The 20,753-nt window shown below is 43.8% G+C and overlaps 1 long non-coding RNA gene and 1 pseudogene across 7 annotated transcripts in view; one reads left to right on the top strand and one right to left on the bottom strand.

Annotated features, from left to right (window-relative positions):
• LOC141585337 (uncharacterized) overlaps positions 1 to 20,753 on the top strand; it is a 128,523-nt gene that overhangs the window by 1,467 nt on the left and 106,303 nt on the right. For 6 of the 7 annotated variants that reach the window (XR_012518737.1, XR_012518738.1, XR_012518741.1 and 3 more), the window contains exon 2: positions 2,800 to 2,857. The exons of the other annotated variant lie outside the window; for it this stretch is intronic. This is a non-coding gene — a long non-coding RNA (uncharacterized LOC141585337). The remainder of the gene's footprint in view (positions 1 to 2,799; positions 2,858 to 20,753) is intronic. 7 annotated transcript variants of the gene reach the window in all.
• LOC101041627 (large ribosomal subunit protein eL6 pseudogene) lies at positions 6,482 to 7,360 on the bottom strand (annotated as a pseudogene).

Below are 20,753 nucleotides of genomic sequence, written 5' to 3'. Positions count from 1 at the left end.
GCACTGTCTGAAATGCTCAGTGGCCTGCTGACTCATAAGGGAACCAGCATGGCTTAGCAAGATTGGATTTTACTTGTAGACTCTAAAGAACTGTACTTGTAAAAAAAAAAAAAAAAAAAAAAAAGGAAAGAAAGAAAGAAAGAAAAAAAAGAAAAAGAAAAAGAAAAAATTGAAAAGCATGATCAGAGACATCTATAATAGAGAAACTAATTTCTCCTTCTCACATCTCTTCTTCAGGGAGGTTTCTCCCCGATTCCTTGACTTGTCACCTTCATTTCAATACCTGTCATCCATGCTTGTGCACAGCACATTTGGTTTGACACAAAGGTTTTAATCTGAATCTTAACATGAGAAACAGTGGTACTCTTAGCTACATGATTATTTCAAAGGTATTTTTGAAGGATACTGAAAAACTAGAATATGAACGATTAATTGAGTTTTCTTTACAGCACAGACTCCCTTAACATTGCATGCAAGACCAGGGAGCCCCACCCTGTTTCTGAGCATCTGCATGAAAGACCAGGAAAGGAATTCGACAATTGCAGTGGTGCAGGGAGAGGCAGCTTCTAGGCTTGGGCATTATCTTTATTTAAATAATTACTAACAATTTTGGAGGTTAGGCTTTAATCCATAGGCAGATTTTGAAAAGCACAGTGTTATTTCTTTTCACCTGTCAGCTTGTTAAAATGTCCATTTAACTTTGAGAGCTTGATTTTGATAGAAAATGGATACAGATCGAGAGCTTCTAAATTTTAAGATCCTAGGGCTAAAAGGCATGATTGGAAGGACACATATTAAAGCATATAGCGAAGCCATAAAGAGTTATTTTTGCTTTGATAGTCTGATAAAATTTCTTTATAAAACTAAGTTTTTTAGAAAGAGAGGGGCTCCTTTTTAGGCAATGCATGGAATAAATCAGCTTGTGCGATAGACCAGCACCTGGCATCTCAGTTTGACTAGAGATGCGTAATTGGAACAAGAAACAGATGAATGAGCTTACCTTTTACTGCTTGGTCCTTCAAACAGAACCCAGTCATGTCACATCAGATCAGAGGAAGTCCATTTCTACAACAGGGCAAGGAGATTTCAAATCTATGGGAAAGAAAATGTTTTGAGCTGCTCTGAAGAAAGATGCATTATAAATTTACAATTCATTATTATAGTTACGCTTTTCCGCATCATCTACTGCAGATAGCGGGTCTGACCAAGAAGAGAGACACAAAGACTTTTTTTCCTTCCTTTTTTTAAAGACAAAAATTTTTTAAAGATATTCACTTGGTGTTACCATCCATTTTTTAAGGTAAATATATCATTTACAGAAGAGAAAATGATACGTTTTCCCCTGATGGCTAGAGTGAATTAATGCGTTTTCACATCTGAATGTAGTGACCACTTAGTATCTCAACAGTTCTTCCAGTCTAATGTGATACTCTAGGTGAAAATTGCAGGTTCTGTTCTGAACTTTAGTCTTAAGTTCAAAGCAGCTGAAACTACCTTCTGCTTTTTTCCCTTTTTTTTTTCCTTATATTATCTTTCCCCTCTTTTAAATCCACAACCTACACCTACAAATTCTAGCACCTTGAAGGCTTTGAGAGTCACCAGGAACACAATCAGGTAAATTGCCTGTGATTGCGGGTCATTCTAAAATCAAAATAGATTTCAGCAGCGGCTTCAAGAATCAAACGTCTTTGGTGCTTTGCTCAGATGCCAGCGCCCTAGCAGCCTGCTTTCAAAGAGGGTCTTTTCCTTAGCTATGCAGTGATTATTTTGTGGAAATTAGCTCTACCCACTTGCACAGTTAATTGCAGGGTGAGAAGGTTCCAGAACAGTACCTCCTTGAGTTCGACAGTAAATATGCACACATCATTGGATGTGGAGCATTCCAGAACACCCACCTCCTAGCAAAGTAAATGTGCTGGCTGAATAAACACCTGGGCTGCTTTAGCCCAAAATTGCCAACAAGTCTCATGTTTTACCACGAATGATCATTTAAATGTACACTAAGCCTTTTTAGGACACTGGAGAGCCTTGTAGCATGGAAAGGGGCATCTGATGTCTGACTTCTTTTAGAGCTGGCCTCCAAGAATCTGTCTTTTTCCATTCGAGGATGTGAGGTTATGAGTGTTTTGCAAGGAATTTGAAGAAAATTGTTTGTTCGTCCACTTATTACAAGGAATTGTAGAGTTAGTAACATTTTTGGCTTTAAGTATTTAAAAATTAATCATGTTTTTGGGTGTGTGTTGGTTTGAAGCAATAGAGAGTATCCTTTAGAAAAAAAATTTGGAAATTGCTGCTCCTTTAAAATTATGTGACATTAAACACTTGTACATACATCTGTGCAAAATTCAAGAAATGTGCTTTGGTGTGCACATTGTGCCACATACACATGCATCCTACACAAACTGGAATTGCTATTTAGGATTGTTTAACTCTTCATTTTGAGGAGACTTGGGTAGTGGGGAGGGTTTTTGTTTGTTTCTTTCCTGGTAGGAGTGGGCTCTGAATCTGCTGTGCTTAGGTATCTTAGTAGGTAAGACCATCAAGAAAAGACAGTGAATGAATAGTTCTTATAAGTAGATAAAGTACTTTTTTTTTTTTCAGTGTGTCATTGTTTATGTCATTAATTTAAAAGTATTCCAGCTCTGGGTTTTATAACTAAAAATATGAGAAATAGTTTTTGTTCAGATGTAGCTCAAGATGCATCTATCCCTTGTTCAAATTACTATACATCCTCTTTGCTTCTCATGGGATTTGGAAACTATCCCAGCTGCTAATGATCTAAACATTTTGGTCTTACAGGTGTTCTTTCTATCACAATGGATAGTGACTCTTCTCTTCTGCCTGAGTGGTTCCAAATGTAAGTTCAGTAAACTAAATAATTAAATATTTATTTATTTATTTGATTTATTTTGAGACGGAGTCTTGCTCTGTCGCCAGGCTGGAGTGCAGCTGCACGATCTCAGTTCACTGCAACCTCTGCCTCCCATATTCGAGCAATTCTGCCTCAGCCTCCTGAGTAGCTGGGATTACAGGCGCACACCACTGAACATCGGTGCAGATCAGTTCTTCCCATTTTTCATTCCTTCTACCTAAGGCTCTAGCTTCATAAGTAAGAATCTAGAAGGAAGTGGTATACCCTTGGGTGGGGGATGGGGGGAGCCTAGCCTAGATGAACATTTATTCACTACCCAGCAGTGTAACTTTATATGACTGCAATCACAGCCATTGATTCCTGCACAGCCCCCACCGCCCCCATGTTAGTTTTATGGTAATAGAATATGAATCTTTGGTGTCTGGGTAAGGCTGAATTGACACTTCCCTAGATGTCATATGTTTCTGTGTGGCCCTGCCTGTTCTAATCTCTTGGTTCAAGCAGATGGCTTCTGATATGTAGACATATCCTGGCCCAGGAATAGAGGTGTTTTTGGCCAGGGGCAGATGAAATCCTATGGCTACTGTCAAGCTACCTTTCCTACCTAATATATATTAACCAAAATGCTATAGCCCAGCTGATGATGCTTATGCTGTTAGGATCTGGTACACATCAATTACGAAACGGAAAGTATTAAAGTGTATGGGAAGTCGTTGCTGTTTCACATAGAGTTTGAATGGTGAGGGATTTTACAGATTTACCGGGACTGGGTCCACCTCTTCATTTGAAGGATATCAAGTATTTCCACGTATGGCTGTTTAAAGAGTAAACTCTCAGTCTCTGAAAGGAACCTATTGCTGGTTTAGACCCTCCCTACCTCTTTAGAGATCTCAACATGTGATTTAAGACATTTCTGAGAACTTCTCAGGCATTCAATGCATTTCACCAGTGTCAGGCTCTAGAAAGCTGATTTTTATTAGGAAAAACATCTCTTCAACCTTCTTTTATCGCTTGCTTTTCTGCCTTCCTGTCTGTGCTCTCTTGCCCAAAACATGGATTTTCATGTAATTCAGTTCACTAAATATCACTTCCATTTTTGTTTCTCTGCCGAGTTTATTGCTAGAGCTGCTAATAGACTTTCAGCACAAATAGTATATTGATCACTTGAAATCTCATTTGAGCTTGACTGAATATACATAATGGGGTGTCAATCGGGGAAAAATCTCATAATAAATGGCAGGTGACTTATATTCATGAGCAAAAAAAATGTCTTGGGCAGCACACAAAATATCGTGTTTACTGTAGCATGACGGACTGATTTTGCTCGTCTCCATCACATTCATCTGGTGGGTGTTTAATAGCAAAGGCAAGGTTAGAATACCAAGATCCTGGAACCTTTCTTTCTTTGTTTATGTGGGAAACATTTTAGTACACTCTGTACAGTATAAGCATTTTCTAGAACTACAGCCAGCAAAAAAGATCTTTTCTACCTGAGAACTTCAGAAATTGCAAACAAATCTGTTTAAGTTGGTGTATATTTAAAATCAGCTACTGATTTATGCAGTCCATATTTTTTAAATTTTTACCATGTGTGTATCAGTGCATGCACTCACTGTATGCAAATATCATTTTCAGTGTGTATATGGGAGAGCACAGTATATTTAGAGAAAAGTCTGCTTTACATAAATTATTTTTAAGAACAACTGAGCAGAGGAGTAGCCATGCGTTAGGAAAACCAAATCTTTTTTTTTTTTTTAAGTTTCCCATTGAATGATGAGTGAAGGAATCTTTCTTTTAGAGTTTTGTATATAATTCTTTAAAACCAATTTGCCTGATAGAGCAGTAGTTATGATGGTAGATATGCCTGGGAAAGTAATATTTTGGGTTACTTTATTATTTATTTATTTATTTGAGATGAAGTCTTGCTCTGTTACCAGGCTGGAGTGTGGTGGTGCAATCTCGGCTCACTGCAACCTCCGCCTTCCAGGTTCAAGTCATTCTCCTGCCTCAGCCTCCTGAGTAGCTGGGACTACAGGCACGCACTACCACGCCTGGCTAATTTTTGTATTTTTAGTAGAGACGGAATTTCACCATGTTGACTCTGCTGGTCTCAAACTCCTGACCTCATGATCTGCCCATCTCAGCCCCCCGAAGTGCTGGGATTACAGTTGGGTTACTTTACATAGCTGACTTGATAGCTGACTTCATGGTGGCTGATTGTCTGAGAACATGGGGTATCGGTATCTAGTGTGTTAGCTGTAACCCTGCTTCAGGCCATGACAGTGTGAGGTACATCATGTTTTTCCCAGTCTGCTAGATGGGGTGCAGCTCAGCTTCCATCAGGAATTCGTCATCTCCTGTAAATGAAGTCACTGGCTCTTTGCTAACAAGGTTCTAATTTGCTTTTTTTTTTTTTACAGTCAAAAAAATAATAATCATACCCTGGACAAATGTCTCCTTCAGTCCTTGTGTAATATTCAAGATTTTAAAAAGTGTATTATGTCAGAGTTTTCCCCTTTTTAGCAGGTCATATGTGATAGCCAGAGGAATCTGCTTACCACAGAGAGTATGCAAAATAGGACAAGTGACATTATTAAAATATAAAAGACATGACATCAAGCCCTGATCATATGTACTGTTTTTCCATAGCAAGATCTTTTGCCATTTTCATCTGTTTTACCAAAATCCTTCTGATTTGTTTTTTAGGGTTTTTGATTAGCAGTAAGAGAGAATGTAAAGTATGTTAAGAAATGGGAGTATCTAAGAACTAACCAGTGCAGAGGTTTAACAATGTATAATTACACAAGTGCTATGTATTTTAGTAATATCTTCTATAAGTGAAATCTTATATCCATATATTTCCTTATGTATGTACTAGTAGTTCTGTACCAATTAGAAACTGTTTGTAGTATGTGGCTTTTTGCACAAAGAGGCAATCAAATTTGATAGCTTAAGCTTGGGAAATTATGCTTCTGAGATTCTAGGTGATACTAGAACTTTAAACTCAGGAATTAGCTGTTTGAATATGCTTCATTAATTTTAACCCACAGAGAAATGTATGCCTGCAAATGTTAAAACTGGGACTTATTGGATGTCAACCAATAAATGGGAAAAATTAAATCCCAGGAAAAGAAAATCAGAAAGAAAAAAAATTTCTAGAGAAATTTGAATCTGAAACCTGCATTTATAGGCCTTGCTGTTGTCTTAAATTTTGGATAGTTTTACTAATTTATTTTGCTTAACTGAAAGGAGAAAGAGTAATATAAACTAAGTAGAAGGTACATGAACTATTTTCTGATGAAAAGACATTAACATCTTTTGGAAATACAATATTCAGCTTGGTAATATAAATATTCAGTTTTAATAGATTGCCTTCTATTAAAGAGAGAATTTTTTTATTTTTTTTTTTTTTTTTTGAAACAGAGTCTTCTTGCTCTGTCACCCAGGCTAGAGGGTAGCAGTGCGATCTTGGCTCACTGGAACCTCCACCTCCTGGGTTCAAGCAATTCTCATTCCTTAGCCTCCCGAGTAGCTGGGACTACAGGCGTGTGCCACCAGGTCAGCTAATTTTTGTATTTTTTTCGAAAGGTAATCGGTTATTTAATTAGATTATTAGGACATTTAAAATACCAATTTGTGAGGATAAATTCCATTTGTTAGGGCAAACACAGATCGCAGGTAGCCCTGGAGCTGAGGAATAGCTTTGATTTTTGGTAAAACTTGTGAGTCCACAGCTTTCTGATCAATCTTGCGCTGCTCTGTAATCTCGTATTTCTCTTTTTCTGTGTCGAAGATCTCACCTTCCTGGTGTCTGGGCTTTCGCAGCTGCTTCTTCTTGAAGTAAGCATCAGTAAGATGTTTTGGGATTTTTACATTGCTGATGTCAATTTTGGTTGAGGTGGCAATGACAAATTTCTGGTGCGTTCTTCACAGAGGAACTCGATTGAGGACCAGAGGTCCAGTCACAAGTAACAAGCCACTAGCCAGCTGCTTCAGGAAAACCACCCTCTTGCCCCTGTGGCGTCCAGTGAGGATGATCAGAATGGTCCCGGGGGTGATGCTGGCTCGCAGTTTTCTCACTTGCTGACTAAAGGGTTTTTTGCCGTGGCTCAACAGCTTTTGAGGCACCTCTTCAGTAGGACAATGCCTAGGCGTTTTGCGAAGTTTAACCACCCGGGTACCGCCGTTTTTGTCACCACCAACTGGCTTTGTAACCGTTGCAAGAACCTTCTCCTTCTTTCTCTTTTCAACCTTGGATTTAGCCGCTGAGCACTTCCTCTTCTACATGGCCTTTCTGGAATACATGGCAGATCGGGAATACCTGCCAATTCCTCCAACAAGAACAGGATTGTGGCTGCCATGGGGCTTCCTCTTCTTGGGCTTTTTAGCCTTGAGGTCACCCTTTTTCACTTTGCTGCCCACATCAGCCTTCTTGGCTTCAGGTTTCTTCTCTTTAGTATCCGGCTTCTCAACTTTTTCACCTGCCATCTTGCAAGATGGGAAAGAGAACTAATTTTTGTGTTTTTGGTAGAGATGGGATTTTGCCATGTCAGTCAGGCCGGGCTTGAACTCCTGGCCTCAAGTGATCCACCCACCTCGGCTGGGATTATAGGCGTGAGCCCCCATGCCCAGCCCTTACAGTGAGACTGTTTAGAGACAAATAGAAGAAGTTGAAGTACATGTCTTTTACATATCTTATCAGTAGAATTAAAAACGACATCCATATACTCACCAAGTGCTTGGTAAGACTTTTAAATCATTTAAAAAAATAAAATATAAATTTGGAAAATAGAGTTGAATTTATAGCGATTTCACAGAAACAGACATTATATTAAATAATTCCTAAGGTCTGATTTTTATATATGCCAAAGCAAGACTAGGAAACAACTGAAACTCCTGCGTTTTGTTTTGTTTTGTTTTGTTTTGTTTTTGCCACTGCTGACATTTTCAGAAACCAAAGAATCAGAGCTCTCTTCACTAGATGCGGCATATTTAAAGTTATGTTCGTTTAATAGAAGCACAGCAGTGGGACTACTTTTTCTTCCAACAGTGATTTAAATAAGAACTAGGCGATGTCATGGATTAAGGATAATAGGCTTTTAAAAAAATTGTGTTGTTTTTCCCTTTAATGAAAAACATATCTGAGTAAAGAAAAATTGCAATGAACTAATTCAGTTATTAGTGAAGTAGTAATTTGGTATATATTACTTTTAATAATTTAGCTTTATATTTACTGCAAAGTTTATATTCAGGTTTAATTGCTTGCTAAGACAAAATCAACAAGACGATTTCCTTACGCCTTGTTTTATGTAAGTTAATTTCACTAAGGGAAATATTATAACACAGTAAAAACCTTTACTGCACCTCCATGTGCCTTTCAAGAATATATATTCTCTGTATAAGAGGAGAATAACTTAGGGGTCATGGCCAGCCAGGTGACTTATTAGATTATGTTTATTGATATAGTAATATCATATATGTATATATTACACACATATATATGTACAACATATTTATCCCAAGTATATTGTAATGTTATAATTATTGTACTTAAATGTATATGCCATTTCAAATAAGCCTAAACCATTCTTGTTTCACTAGAAGCCCAATATTTAGACATGATCTCATGCCCTATGACATTAAAGAAGACAGGTTTGACTATTTCCCCTGCTTAGTTTTGGTTTGACGTGCATGCTGTGGCAATGGCAAAAGTTATTTTCTTAGTGATAGGCAGATCTGCCATGATTGTGTAGGAAATTGGTGGAAAAGGAATGGGTGGTAGTTTTTTTGTTGTTGGTTTTGGTTTTGGGATGTGCATGTAGGTACATTTGAAGGAGTGCAATTCTAATTTTTAAAAATCAAAATCCAGGGGGAACAGTTGATCCTACTTTCCAGTTCAGTTTCTTCGTCCATCTTGCTGTGGTCTTGGCCTCCTTCAGATTGTGCTTTGGTCACACTGACCTGTGACAACTAAACACGCAAATCCAGTGTCTGATGGACCTGATTTTATTTCATCCAAGCAGAGAGGGTGCCCGTTCTGTGAATTCTGTCCCTAAGGATTTGAATATCCAGTGTCACAGCCAGTGTTATTTTCTGTCAAGGTAGCTGTACTCTCTTCACATAACTGTTTTGTTGGTTTGCTCTTGTTATACCCCTGCAGACACCCATGCTATTTCAAAAGTTCTTCAAAACTATTTCTTATCATTAAAAACAAAAGATTACAGAATTTAAAATAAGACTTAAAAATATGAGACCTACTACAGACCCATATTGTCAGACTCTTCAACTCTAATATAACCCCTGGAAGTAATTTCTGGGAGCATGAAATTTAGGCCTAGCAGAAGCTCTGGCTGCATCATGAAGGCTCTAGTCTTTGTTAATCCCCTTAGGAGGTGTACCTTAGCCCAGTATTTATAGAGCTAGGATGTTGGGCTGCTGTTTCTTTTTCTTTGGAGATATTAGTAAATGCAGGAAAATCTGTTATATTCAAGCAGTTCCTTCCTTTCTTCCTTCTTCCTCCTTCTTTTTTTCTTTTTTTTCTTTTTGGTAGTAGACCAGGGATGCCACTAATCATGGCCACAATGGTGGGGATGCTACTAATGGTGGCCACAATGATTAAATATTCTTAATTTTTCTAGATTTAAACATGAGGCTGACTGGGTTCCTTATAGAGCCTGTATCTTGAACAGCATTGTCCAGTGGAGCTTTGCACAATGGAATTTTCTTTATTTTCTGCCATGAAGAAAACATTCTATATCTGTGCTCTCCAGAGAGTGCCACTAGTCACTTGTAGCTGCTGAGCACTTGAAATGTGGCCAGTGTGACTGAGAAACTGAATTTCTTTATCTTATTTAATTTTAATTAAAATTTAAACTTAAAAAGTCACACATATCTAGTGGCTGTACTATGTTGGACAGGGTGGCCTTAGAGAATCAGAGAAGTGGATCGGCTTTGCTGTGAAGTCCTCTTGATGGTCTGTGTAAACCATGACAACACATACTCCAGAAATTGGAGACTGCACAGTGCTGACCATGGTGTGCCCTCAGCCTGGTGGGTACTACACAGCTGCCTTGCAAATCATGGTAGTTCCTGTTGGATTTTTACATTTACATTTTTAAATAGAACTGAATCTTCCTAGTCTGGACACGACGCAATTGTGCAAGCACAATGTTGCTGTGCTCCGACTCAGTCCACAATTGTCTCAGTTGTCCCAGCACCTCTCTGGGTCTTGACTAGTTTGTCTGGCTTTGAGTGCACATCCAAAGTGCTTGTAGAGTTCTGGCTTTGGGAGAAGGGGTTTAGGAACAAAAGTCTGGATTGGCCCTTCCAAAGAACTATCCACCACTGTTTCATCTTCTCTGTCACCACGTACCTTGGTGTCACATGTAGTGAAATTTTGCCATCTGACTTGCATTTGGACCCGTATTTGAAAGAATTTTACCTTGAGTGTATTTAAAAAGCAGGTACCACTAACCTCATTCAAGCAAGACCAGTTAGGAAGTTGTGACAATTCATTCACTCACAGGCATAGATCTCTCACTAAAACTAGGTAAATCTTTTCTCATAAATTATAGTGAGTCTTCCAACTTCAAATTGATCAGGAAGCTTTCAGAGCCTGTTGAGGAAAACAAGAGTCCCCAGGTGAGTGGACTTACTCGTGGGGGAGCTTGGTTTCTTCTGCTCGAACCATTGTAGGACCTTAAAAATGGATGTGTGGGGAAGAGAAGAGGGTGAAGGATGCCTTGCGGCTGACAATTCCCTTTGTCCTGCCCAGGGTGACGCCATGCTGCTTGACACAGACAGGAGCCTGAGACCTGAGTGGGGAGAGACAGACACTGAACTGGGGGACTAAGGGGGGTTAGGGAGGTCACTGTTCTCCAGAGGCCCACAGCCTACACCCCACCATTTCCCCACTAGAACTGGGATCTTCCAAACTAGTCATGCCTCAAAATCAACCAGGAGATACTTTCGATTAAAAGTACTATTAAACAAATTCCTGGCCTTACCTCCATTTGTAGAATTAAAACACTAACATTTCTCTCAGTCCTCCCAACTCTGTCTTCATGGTTATGATGATCTTTGGGCTTTTCAAACATGCTGATGCCAGGGTACCACCCCAGACAGACTTAGTCTCAGTGAAGGACCTAGACACTGATAGATGTTGAAGTCCCCTAGAAGGTTTTTTGTTTTTCTTTTTCTTTTTCTTTATCCGTTTTTTGAGACAGGACTCGCTTTGTCACCCAGGCTGGAATATAGGGCTGGAATACAGTTGCATGATCACGGCTCACTGCAGCCTTGACCCCCCAGGCTCAGACTATCCTCCCTCACCCTCCCAAGTAGCTGGGATGATAGGCATGTGGGCTTATTTTTTAATCTTTTGTAGAAACGGGGACCCACTATGTTGCCCAGGCTGGTCTCCAACTCCTGGGCTCAAGTGATCCTCCTGCCTCAGCCTCCCAAAGTGTTGGGATTATACGTATGAGCTACCACGCCCAGCCCCCCTAGGTCCTTCTGATGCAGGCTGCATCTGGCTATATCAACAGAAGGGTTTTAGGTATGCAGTAAGCGTTAGGCTGGGGTGTTCACTGCCCCACCCTCCTCACTTGTATGCATTTGCTGTATAACCACGATGCATCAGGCCCTTCTGTGCATTGTGCTGTGTTTCAGTCTCTAGCTGGTCCCATCCTTCTTCCTTGCCTCCTTTGCAGTCTCATCACTTCTGCTCTGCCCCCTGGGCAAATGACCCTGAGGCCTGCCTCCAGCAGTGACCTGTCCAGACCCAGCTCTGCAGTTCCCACTGGGCGTTTCCATTGGCATGGTGAACCCGAGTCAGTCCCAGGCCATGCTTCTCCCTGCAGGTTGGGTTACAGATCCCAGTGTTCCTCTGCTGTTCTTCCTCCCATAGTCTGTTTGGTCCTGAGTCCACCACCTTCACCCCTGTGGCCCCCTGCAGTGCCTGGCTTCTCTGGTCACTCTGACGCTAGCCTCATTCAGCCTGCACAGTCTTGTCCACGGGCTATTTCACAATGCTCTCGGTTGGTTTCTGCCTCCTCAGATTGTCTTTGTCTAGTCATCCTTCCCCAGCTGCTGAAGCATAGGTTGGCTCATAGAACGTGTGCCACTAAAAACGTGAGAGGGCTTCTTGGCAAAGACAGGGCAATGCACATCTCCCCATCTGCCCACACCTGCCTTCCCAGCTGCCACATCCTCCTTCCATACTGAGCCTGCTCACTGGGCCCTCTGTGCTCTGTATCCTGGGCCTCACCCTGTGGTCCGGCTGCCCATCTGCCTTCTCCGGTTTGCTGATCTGTCCCTTCAGTTCTGGTTTATAGGTTACCCTACAAGCTTCCTCTAATGGCTTTAGCCAAACCTCCCATTCTCCAGGTGCCCCCACCTTCTGTACCTCTAGTCTTTGGCCCTCTTTTCTCATCTTTCCTGGCTCGCGTGCAGGTGCTCACAGGGACGGCTCCCATCCAATTGCCCTGTAGGCTGGAATCACAGTCAGCCCCTCCCCTGTGGAGGGCCTTTGCACAGACTCTTTGGGCACCACATGCTCTCACAGAGGCTGCCAATGGCATGTTTTTTGGGTGCTCCTGACCAGATGCTGTGGACAGTACCAGAGGCCTTTGGATTTTCCAAGTTTACATCAGTGGAGCCTTCCTCTCAGGCCCCCAGCCTACTGCTGCTGCTTCTCTCACTGCCCCTGCCCAACATGCACACACATGCACATGCACACACATGTATACACACATGCACACACATGCACACTGCACATGGATGCACATGCACACACACGCACACATGCACACATGCACGTGAATGCACATACACGTACACGCACACATGCACATACACACACATATGTACATGCACAAACATGCACATCCACACACATGCACACATGCATCATCCTCCCTGGTGACCTCTGTCCTTCCTGCTGCCTCCTCGTCCTTCCCTCACCACACCTGCATTCTCAGAGCAGCCTCCCAGGGATTTGGTGGTACTTTTGGGAAACTATTTCCTCCTCAACCTCCTTCGATGAGAGAATGATAACTCTGAGACACAGCTGGTAAGTATCAGTACTGGAGAGGGAAAGAATGCCAGTTACTACCCCCCCGCCATCCTCTCCCCATCTCCGCCATCTCCGCCATCTCCAACTCAGCCAACTTGCCTGAACGCCTCATGAAGTGCAGTCCAGCTAGTCTAGCATCTCCAATTTCAGCCATCCTGGCTATAACCCGTGAGCCCCCTTCTTGGGCTGCTGCTTTGAGGGTGGCCTCTAACAGCTGAACCACACCCTCACAGCCATCCCCCGTCTTCCCAGGAGATCCCTCAGGGAGTATGGGAGGACCAGGCCCCTGCTCTAGACAAGCACAAGTACATGGAGAGGGACGCCATGGCCTCTGCTCCCCTATTCCCTTGGGGAGAAAGGGTAGGTGCCACTTGGCAGAGGGACCTTTGTGGAAGTTGACCCAGAGTGTGAGGGTCAGGGTGGAGCAGCTTCCGGAGCTCAATCTTGGTGAGGGAGAAGGAGGAAAGCATTAGAGGCTGAGAGACTCCTACGTGGATGTGTGCAGAGGCCCGAGGGAGGGTGCGAAGGCAGGGCTTCTTCGAAGAACTGCAAGAATGTCAAGCATGTTAGTGTAGGGTAGAAATGGAGACGCGGCAGGCAGAGAGCAGAGTGCTGGCCCTTGGGCCTGCCTTGCCCTGCACAGACTCTTCAACTCTATCCTCAGCACTGCAGTCCCCACTGGGCTGCCTTCAGCTGCCATCCTCATTCTGCCTCTGTCTGGGAACTTTCTCCACTCGGTGCCCTTATGTGCAGGCTCCAGGTTGGCTGGGCGGGGACATGGCTCCTCCATGGCTTTCCCTGGCCACCTGTGCTGCAGGTCCTGAAGTCGTGTAGGGACTGCTGAGGCTCACCCCTGCAGGGCTGGCATACTGATAGGCTTTACCGTCACCCTCAGCCTCAAGGGAGAAGGGAGAACTAATCCCATAGGGAAACAGCAGCAAAGCCCCAGTGGACTGTGACCATGAGGATGAGCAGTAGCTCGTACGAACTTGTCCTTCGGCCAAGAGGCCCTTTGGCGGCTTTGGGAGAAAGAAAATGGCCGGTCTCCCTCCCCTAGCAGGCCTCCTCCCTGCCACAGCCCCTCACAGTGCCAGAAGCACACCAGGCCCTGTACTGAACAAAACACCTTCCCAGGCCCTGTTCCCTGGCAGCCCTGTGGGCTCCAAAGCCTGACAGGAGGTGGGTGACTCCGGGTGGCCCCCCTGTGAGCACCTCCTCACAAACATGGCCGGCACCTCCCGGAAGAACAGCTCTTCTCTGCTTTGCTCTCAGTTTCTGGGCTGACAATTAGGCTACTGAAAAAGGACAATTCACAACAGGCCCACACAGAGAAGGCCTTTCATGTGCAAGAATGGCCCCGTCGTCCACATTAGCACCATTATGTCTTTATTTATAGGAGGTACTGTACTTGAGAATGGTCAGGCAGCGTTGCTTTAAGAAGGGTGTTTGGTCATTGGACTTGAAGCACACTGAGAGGATTCATTGTCCCCAGGCCACACGGGGCCTGGCCTGGCAGCCTGGGGTTCAGTCCAAGCGTGCTGAGTAGGTGGTAGAGTGCACGCTGACAGGGGCTGCAGGGTCGCCCTGGCTGGCAGAGCCTTTGTGGTTGAGTCAGTGGGTGGTGGAGGGGAGGTGAGGAAGCTGTCTCATGGTGGCAGGCCTGTGACAGGCCCAGCCCAGCCCGAGATCCATTTACAGAATGACACAGCAGCCCGTGCGGGCAGCGGGGAGCCATTCTCACTGACTCACGCAAATCCAAGAGAAGCCTGGGTTCATTCATGATTTAAGGTTTTACGGTATTGGAAATGACAGCCCCACATGGGAAGGACCCTGGCTTTTTATAACCCTGGCTGTTGGCATGAATACTCCATCAACCCAGGAGGACTGCCCACAAACAGCCTCTGAACTTCTCACACAGACACCTCGACCTGAAGGAACTGTCTTCAGAGAGACCTGGTGCAGTTTTAGAGAGAGTGCAGCCTGCAGCAGGAGCCTTTGCCCAGGTGGTCCCGTCCACCCCTCAACCCTGCCCCGCTCCACCACCTCAGCTCACTTCTTCCCGGCCTCCTCGGTCTGCCGTCCTTGCTGTGTTCCAGGGCACCAGAAGGCATGCAGAGGGTGGTCAGAGTCTGCTGTCCCCTTCAGCTGAGGATCACACCCTACGGTTGGCTCAGGCTCTGGGGTTATCATTTGAATTGGGAGTACCCAGGTGTGGGCTCTTCATTCCTCCCACTGGCTGATGGAGCACTCATGCCCTCAATCAGGGTTGCAGAAAACCATCATCCTTCCCAAATGGGGCTCTTGTTTCTAATACTGTAACCATAAATCATGAATGAACCCAAGCTTTTCTTGGATTTGTGTGAGTCGGTGAGAAGAGCTCCCCACTGCCCAGATGGGCTGCTTTGTCATTCTGCAAAGGCTTCTCAGCCTAGGCCGGGCTTGTCCCAGGCCTGGTTTCTAAGCATCATCATCTATCTAGGACGTAAAGAGGATTGTTGGCCTCTCCATGCCTGCTATTTATTATTTACTGCTCCTGTTAACTATCACTTTGTTGCATTTCCCGAGCTCAGCACTTGACTTGGATGTTTTCATTTTATCTTCGTAACCACTTACGCAGTAGGTACTTTTATCACCGTTTTGCAGATGAAGAAACTGGCTCAGAGAGGGCAAGCAAACGGTTCAAGGTCACACAGCCAGAAAGAGGTAGAGCCAGGTCACGTTGCCTCAGAGGCCCTGATTCCAAGCTGCCTCAGCCCAGGCTTCTGGGTCCTTCCCACTGCCTCTTCCAGGTGTTTCTGAGTCATGAGCCATGGAAGAAGAAGAAAAAAGAACAAATCACAGGCTCAGGTATGCTCCAGGGGCCTCATCTTCTAACTGCCTCCTCCCAGCTGGGCCCCCAGGCTTCTGTAATTCCATAATATGGCTCCCTAGGGACCACTTTCCTTTGCCTCCTACATATCAGTAAGTCATTTCCTCAACTTTTTTTTTTTTCCTTAGGGCTTTTATCCCTATTACAAGAAAAAGTTTCCTTCACAGTGATTTATGTATGCCTCTGCAGATCATGTTTAAAAGTGTTCCAGGGGCCGGGTGCGGTGGCTTAAGCCTGTAATCCCAGCACTTTGGGAGGCCGAGGCGGGTGGATCATGAGGTCAAGAGATCGAGACCATCTTGGTCAACATGGTGAAACCCCGTCTCTACTAAAAATACAAAAAAAAATAGCTGGGCATGGTGGCACGTGCCTGTAATCCCAGCTACTCAGGAGGCTGAGGCAGGAGAATTGCCTGAACCCAGGAGGCGGAGGTTGCGGTGAGCCGAGATCGCGCCATTGCACTCCAGCCTGGGTAACAAGAGCAAAACTCCGTCTCAAAAAAAAATAAATAAATGAAAGTGTTCCAGGGACTTTCAGAATTATTTTCGTTTAAATATTCGACTTCTATCCCTGCAAAATGTATGACCCTATGCTGTCAACCCTGGATATTGGCTTTGGTAGAATAGAGTAGCCATCCTGGATTTTTTTAACCTACATATTAATCGAGCATTCTGTCTTGGGACAATGCAAACCGTAACTGGCGAACTGCTGAGAGAACAGGGAACAGGCTCAGGAATGCACAGTATCTGTCATCCCAGCTACCTCCCTAAACCCGTGTTAGCAAGAAGTGAAACCAAGGCAGATGGTCACAGGCTTCAGGGGAGGAAGAGAAGGGAGGCAGGATGAGCAGCTGAAACCTTCCACATGGGGCTGAGCTCTGGGGCCTGTTTATGAGAGCAGTGGAGCACAGGCTTGGATGCAGATGGCCTTGGATCCTGGCTGTGCCACTTGCTCACTGCCGTGTACCTGTGGGCAAGTTACTTGACCTCTCTGTGCATCCGTTTTTGAATCTGTAAAATAACAGTACTATCTTACAGGCTACTTTCGAAGATTGAATGAGTGGATGTATACAGTACCCTGAGTAAAGGGCCTGGCATGTGCTAGGTGCTTATTTATTGTTGACAACAAGAAGAGACTGGTTTTAGAACAAATGGCTGGGGCTGTTTTTCATCCAGCAAATCACAGTAGTAATCCCTCTGTTTTAAATAGGCAGAGAGGGTTGACAGGTCTGGGGAGGTGCCCACCTAAAATCAGAAAAGGTCCTTGCCAGCCACATCACAGGATTCAGGAAGATTATGTGATTTATTGTTTATTTAATTTATTTATGCCGTGCTGAGTTCCACGCAGGGTCTGAGCTGTCTTCCGTCTGCTTTCTCTCCATGTTCTGTTGCTTCTTGGTGAATGAGATTAGGGCAGGAATTGGCCTCAGTTCTGGAAGCTGGACTGGTCCTATCAGAGCGATCCCATTCTTTGTGTGTTTGCCTGTACTTGATGCATTGCTGTTGCCTTTGATTCCCTCTGCCTGGCAGGGGTGAGGGGTGGGGGGAGGGATTTGTCCACTCGCCATTGTGTATATCCGTGCCTTTTTGAAAGGCACCTGCCAACGTGACTCTTTTTTCTTTTAAGAAAGCCTCTCTTGTGCTGAAAAACTAAGGCCTCATCCAGTGGCAAAGTCCTCTGTAGGCCAGCCCAGTAGTGACAGCTGAGTCAGGTTATCACAGGCATTTCTGCCACATCTAGATTCCACAAAGCAGACATCAGATGGTGGCCTGAGGGTTTGTGCCATTATATACAACAAGGGATGCAGTTTAAGGACCTTGTCCGCCCCTCCCTGCCCCAGCTGCTTCCTTGCAGGACATTCTTAGCCTCATGGAAGCCAGGATGTGGGTATATTTCAGGGGACTGAAACTCTCTCCTGTAGTTGCCAGGCACCGGGAACCCCAGCCAGTCAGTGTGTAAGCCCAACCCTGCTGTCGTTCCTGGCTCCCTTATCTCCCTCCGCCCACACCCACTCTTTCTCCAGAGTCACCATCCAAGCACAAGACGATACCCTGCCAGTATTAGCTGGTCATTCAGGGCTTCAAACTCTTGAGGGAGAACACCCTGAAATTGGTAGACATCATGTTGGACTGGGACAGTAACTTACAGGGTCACCTCCTTCCTGTCACTTTGCCTATTCTGCAAAATAGAACTGCCACCCACCATCCTCACTGTCGTGCCACAAATGTCAAGTTTATGTAACTACAAACCACATTCAAGTCTATTCTGTTTTCCTTTCAAGCACAGATACTTTAATGGCCTAAACTACTCTGACCCTGCAACTCTACAGGATAGCGTTAGTTTTTTGTGATTATCTTGTGACCGCTAATGAGAGATTCACAAAGCACGCGTGGTCCAATTGGCTGCCTCCGTAACATGAGGATCACACATGGTCGATAACGATTAGCGCCAAGGCCGAGAAAATGAGCATCCAACGGCATCTAGACCAGGAGGAAACACAGGGCACTGGGCTGGCAGATGAGCTGTCTCAGGTGGCCTGCTCCACCCAAGGGATGCCCTCCAGTTGACAGCCCCAGACCTCCTCCCATACAGTCGATTGCCCTTGCTCTCCATCCCAGAGTCCCTGCCCAAGTTCATTGTAAAGTGAATGGACCAACTCCTCTCCAGGCTGGAGTGATTCTGCCTTAGTCTCTTTGTTTTAAGATTATGGACCAGTGCTCTAGTACTTAACATCTCGTACTGTTAGGTGAAAAATAAAAAGGGGAACTCTAGCCCAGGGGCCATTAGCAAGTACCAAGAAGGAAAATGGAGCTCGTCCTGCAGTCAGGTGAACAAGACGGTGATTTTGGTCTGAATACAGCCACATGCAGTGGAGACAAAAAGCTCAAAATGTTTCAACAGCTGTAAGTCCTATGAGCAGTGGAAATGTCCCCAACATCCTAGGAGGTTTTTTGTTTTGTTTAAACTGTAATCACTACAATAAACATTTTTCTACAGAGGATGAAAGATCTAAATTTGAACACTGACTGTTGTCTATATTCTGTGTAATGGCTATGAGAATGGTGAGATTTTTGTTTTCTCTTAGGAAAGGGAAATTCATCTACATTCCCCTTAAACGTTTAAAAATATATTAAAAAGGAAATTGTTTATAGTATGTGTTCTCCAAATGAATAGTAACTTAATAGAAATTTTTTTCCTATTAAAAAATTATTAACATGAGATGTGGAGAGGTGTTTCTTTTTTCCTCCCGCCAAGATGAACTTTTCCACATTTGAAATGGCATCTCAAGACAGTTGGGTAGTGGTTTTTATACTGGAAATAGGGATGACCTTATAGTCCTACCTGGTTCAATTTATACCTTCTTCAAAATTCTGTTATTTCTTCTACTAATACTTTGCTCTGTGGAATCCTTGCTGTGCTCCTATAGCACCCAATAGGAAGCTTGATATACATTTTTAGCAAACCCTTATTAGTTACTTCTAAATGAATTTGATTCCCTTCCCTTGAATGTGGACACTTAAACATGGATGCAAATGTTTCATGATAGAAATTTGATGAATATATTACAAATCCCAGTCGCACGTGAAGGGAAGCAGTTTGGTTGGATGTTGAACACAAGAATAAAATTCCACAGCTTCCCAAGCTCTAAGTAAGAGTGTTAGTTGCCCCCAAAAGAAGGATTTTTTTTTTAAGAGAAAATTCATTTTTAAATATCAGCAAGCTAATCAACCCCTGCAGATTTTGAATCCCAGTCCTGATCAGGAAACAGGAAAAAGAATTCTCAAATGCACTATTAAGAGGTGGCTGTATATGTGAAGAATACAAACTGATTTTAACGTTAGAATAAACACAGCATAGTTTGAAGTGCCAACCGAAAATACACATATTGTCTCCCCAAACCTATTATGTATTTGTTGGGTGAACCTTGTCATTGCGCCTTTCGAAGGCAGAGGTGGCGTGTGTGCCTCGCCCACACATTCACGACAGATCCTCGCTGGCTGCCATGTTCGTTTGTGAGAAATAAAGGAATCTGAAGGTGGCTTGTCCCATCGTGGCCCTGATAAATTAAAAATTTGCATATGTATGACAGTAGTTTCGCAGTCTTAGGAAAGCAAATAAGAAAGTGGAAAGCATTAAGTGTTGCCTCTCACAAAGCTTTTAGAAATGGACAAATATAAATGGTATTGATTGATTTCAATTGATTTTTTTTAATGTTTTATTCTGTGGAGTTTGGGAAGTGACCCAAAGCTTTGGGGGAGCTTGTGAGCAACCAGAGTGCTGGTGGCTTTCTGTTTTTATAAAAGCTCAAGCAAATTAGAACGTAAATGCTTCCTGAACATTTTCTGTTTTCAGGAGACCCGCATGAGAAAACAGCACCCGTAAGTGGGAACAATGAAGCAATCTGCTTTGTCTGCTTATAGGGACTTTAAACGGACGCTCCAGCTATAAAATACTAACAATCTCAGCAGGCCTCCTTTCCTCATTTCACAAAATTAATTTTAAGGACAGTGTCTTATAGGAGCTCAATCTTTGTGTGTTCTCTGCACCACAGATCTGCTCTTCTTGCCTGATTTTCTTAAGCTGACCGATGCTTTCCTGGAAACGATTGAGGAAAATGGTGTGGTCCTGGGTATTCATGACACTGCCCACAAGGGCTCACTGGCCTGTAGGCTCCATGCCAGCCACCAGCCCATCATTTCTCAGTGAAAAGAACCTTTCAGCTCGGTTACCTCCTGGAGAGAGCTGATTTTCCAGCAGTCAGGCTTGATCTGGGTAAATAATTAGAGAGCTGGAGAGCGAAGACATCACCGTGGTGCTGTCTATGATTCTGCTAATATAGCCAGACCCTGTGATTCCGTTGCTGCTGCAATCTTAAGGCAGCCTTTCTCTAAGGCACGGAGGGAGGGCGGGAGAGAGAGAGAGAGAGAGACAGCAACAAA

Source organism: Saimiri boliviensis, chromosome 8 (genome assembly GCF_048565385.1).
Source record: "Saimiri boliviensis isolate mSaiBol1 chromosome 8, mSaiBol1.pri, whole genome shotgun sequence".
Lineage (NCBI taxonomy): Eukaryota > Metazoa > Chordata > Mammalia > Primates > Cebidae > Saimiri > Saimiri boliviensis.
The sequence above is the reverse complement of the archived record's forward strand: the minus strand, read 5'-3'. Positions and strand labels throughout refer to the sequence as shown.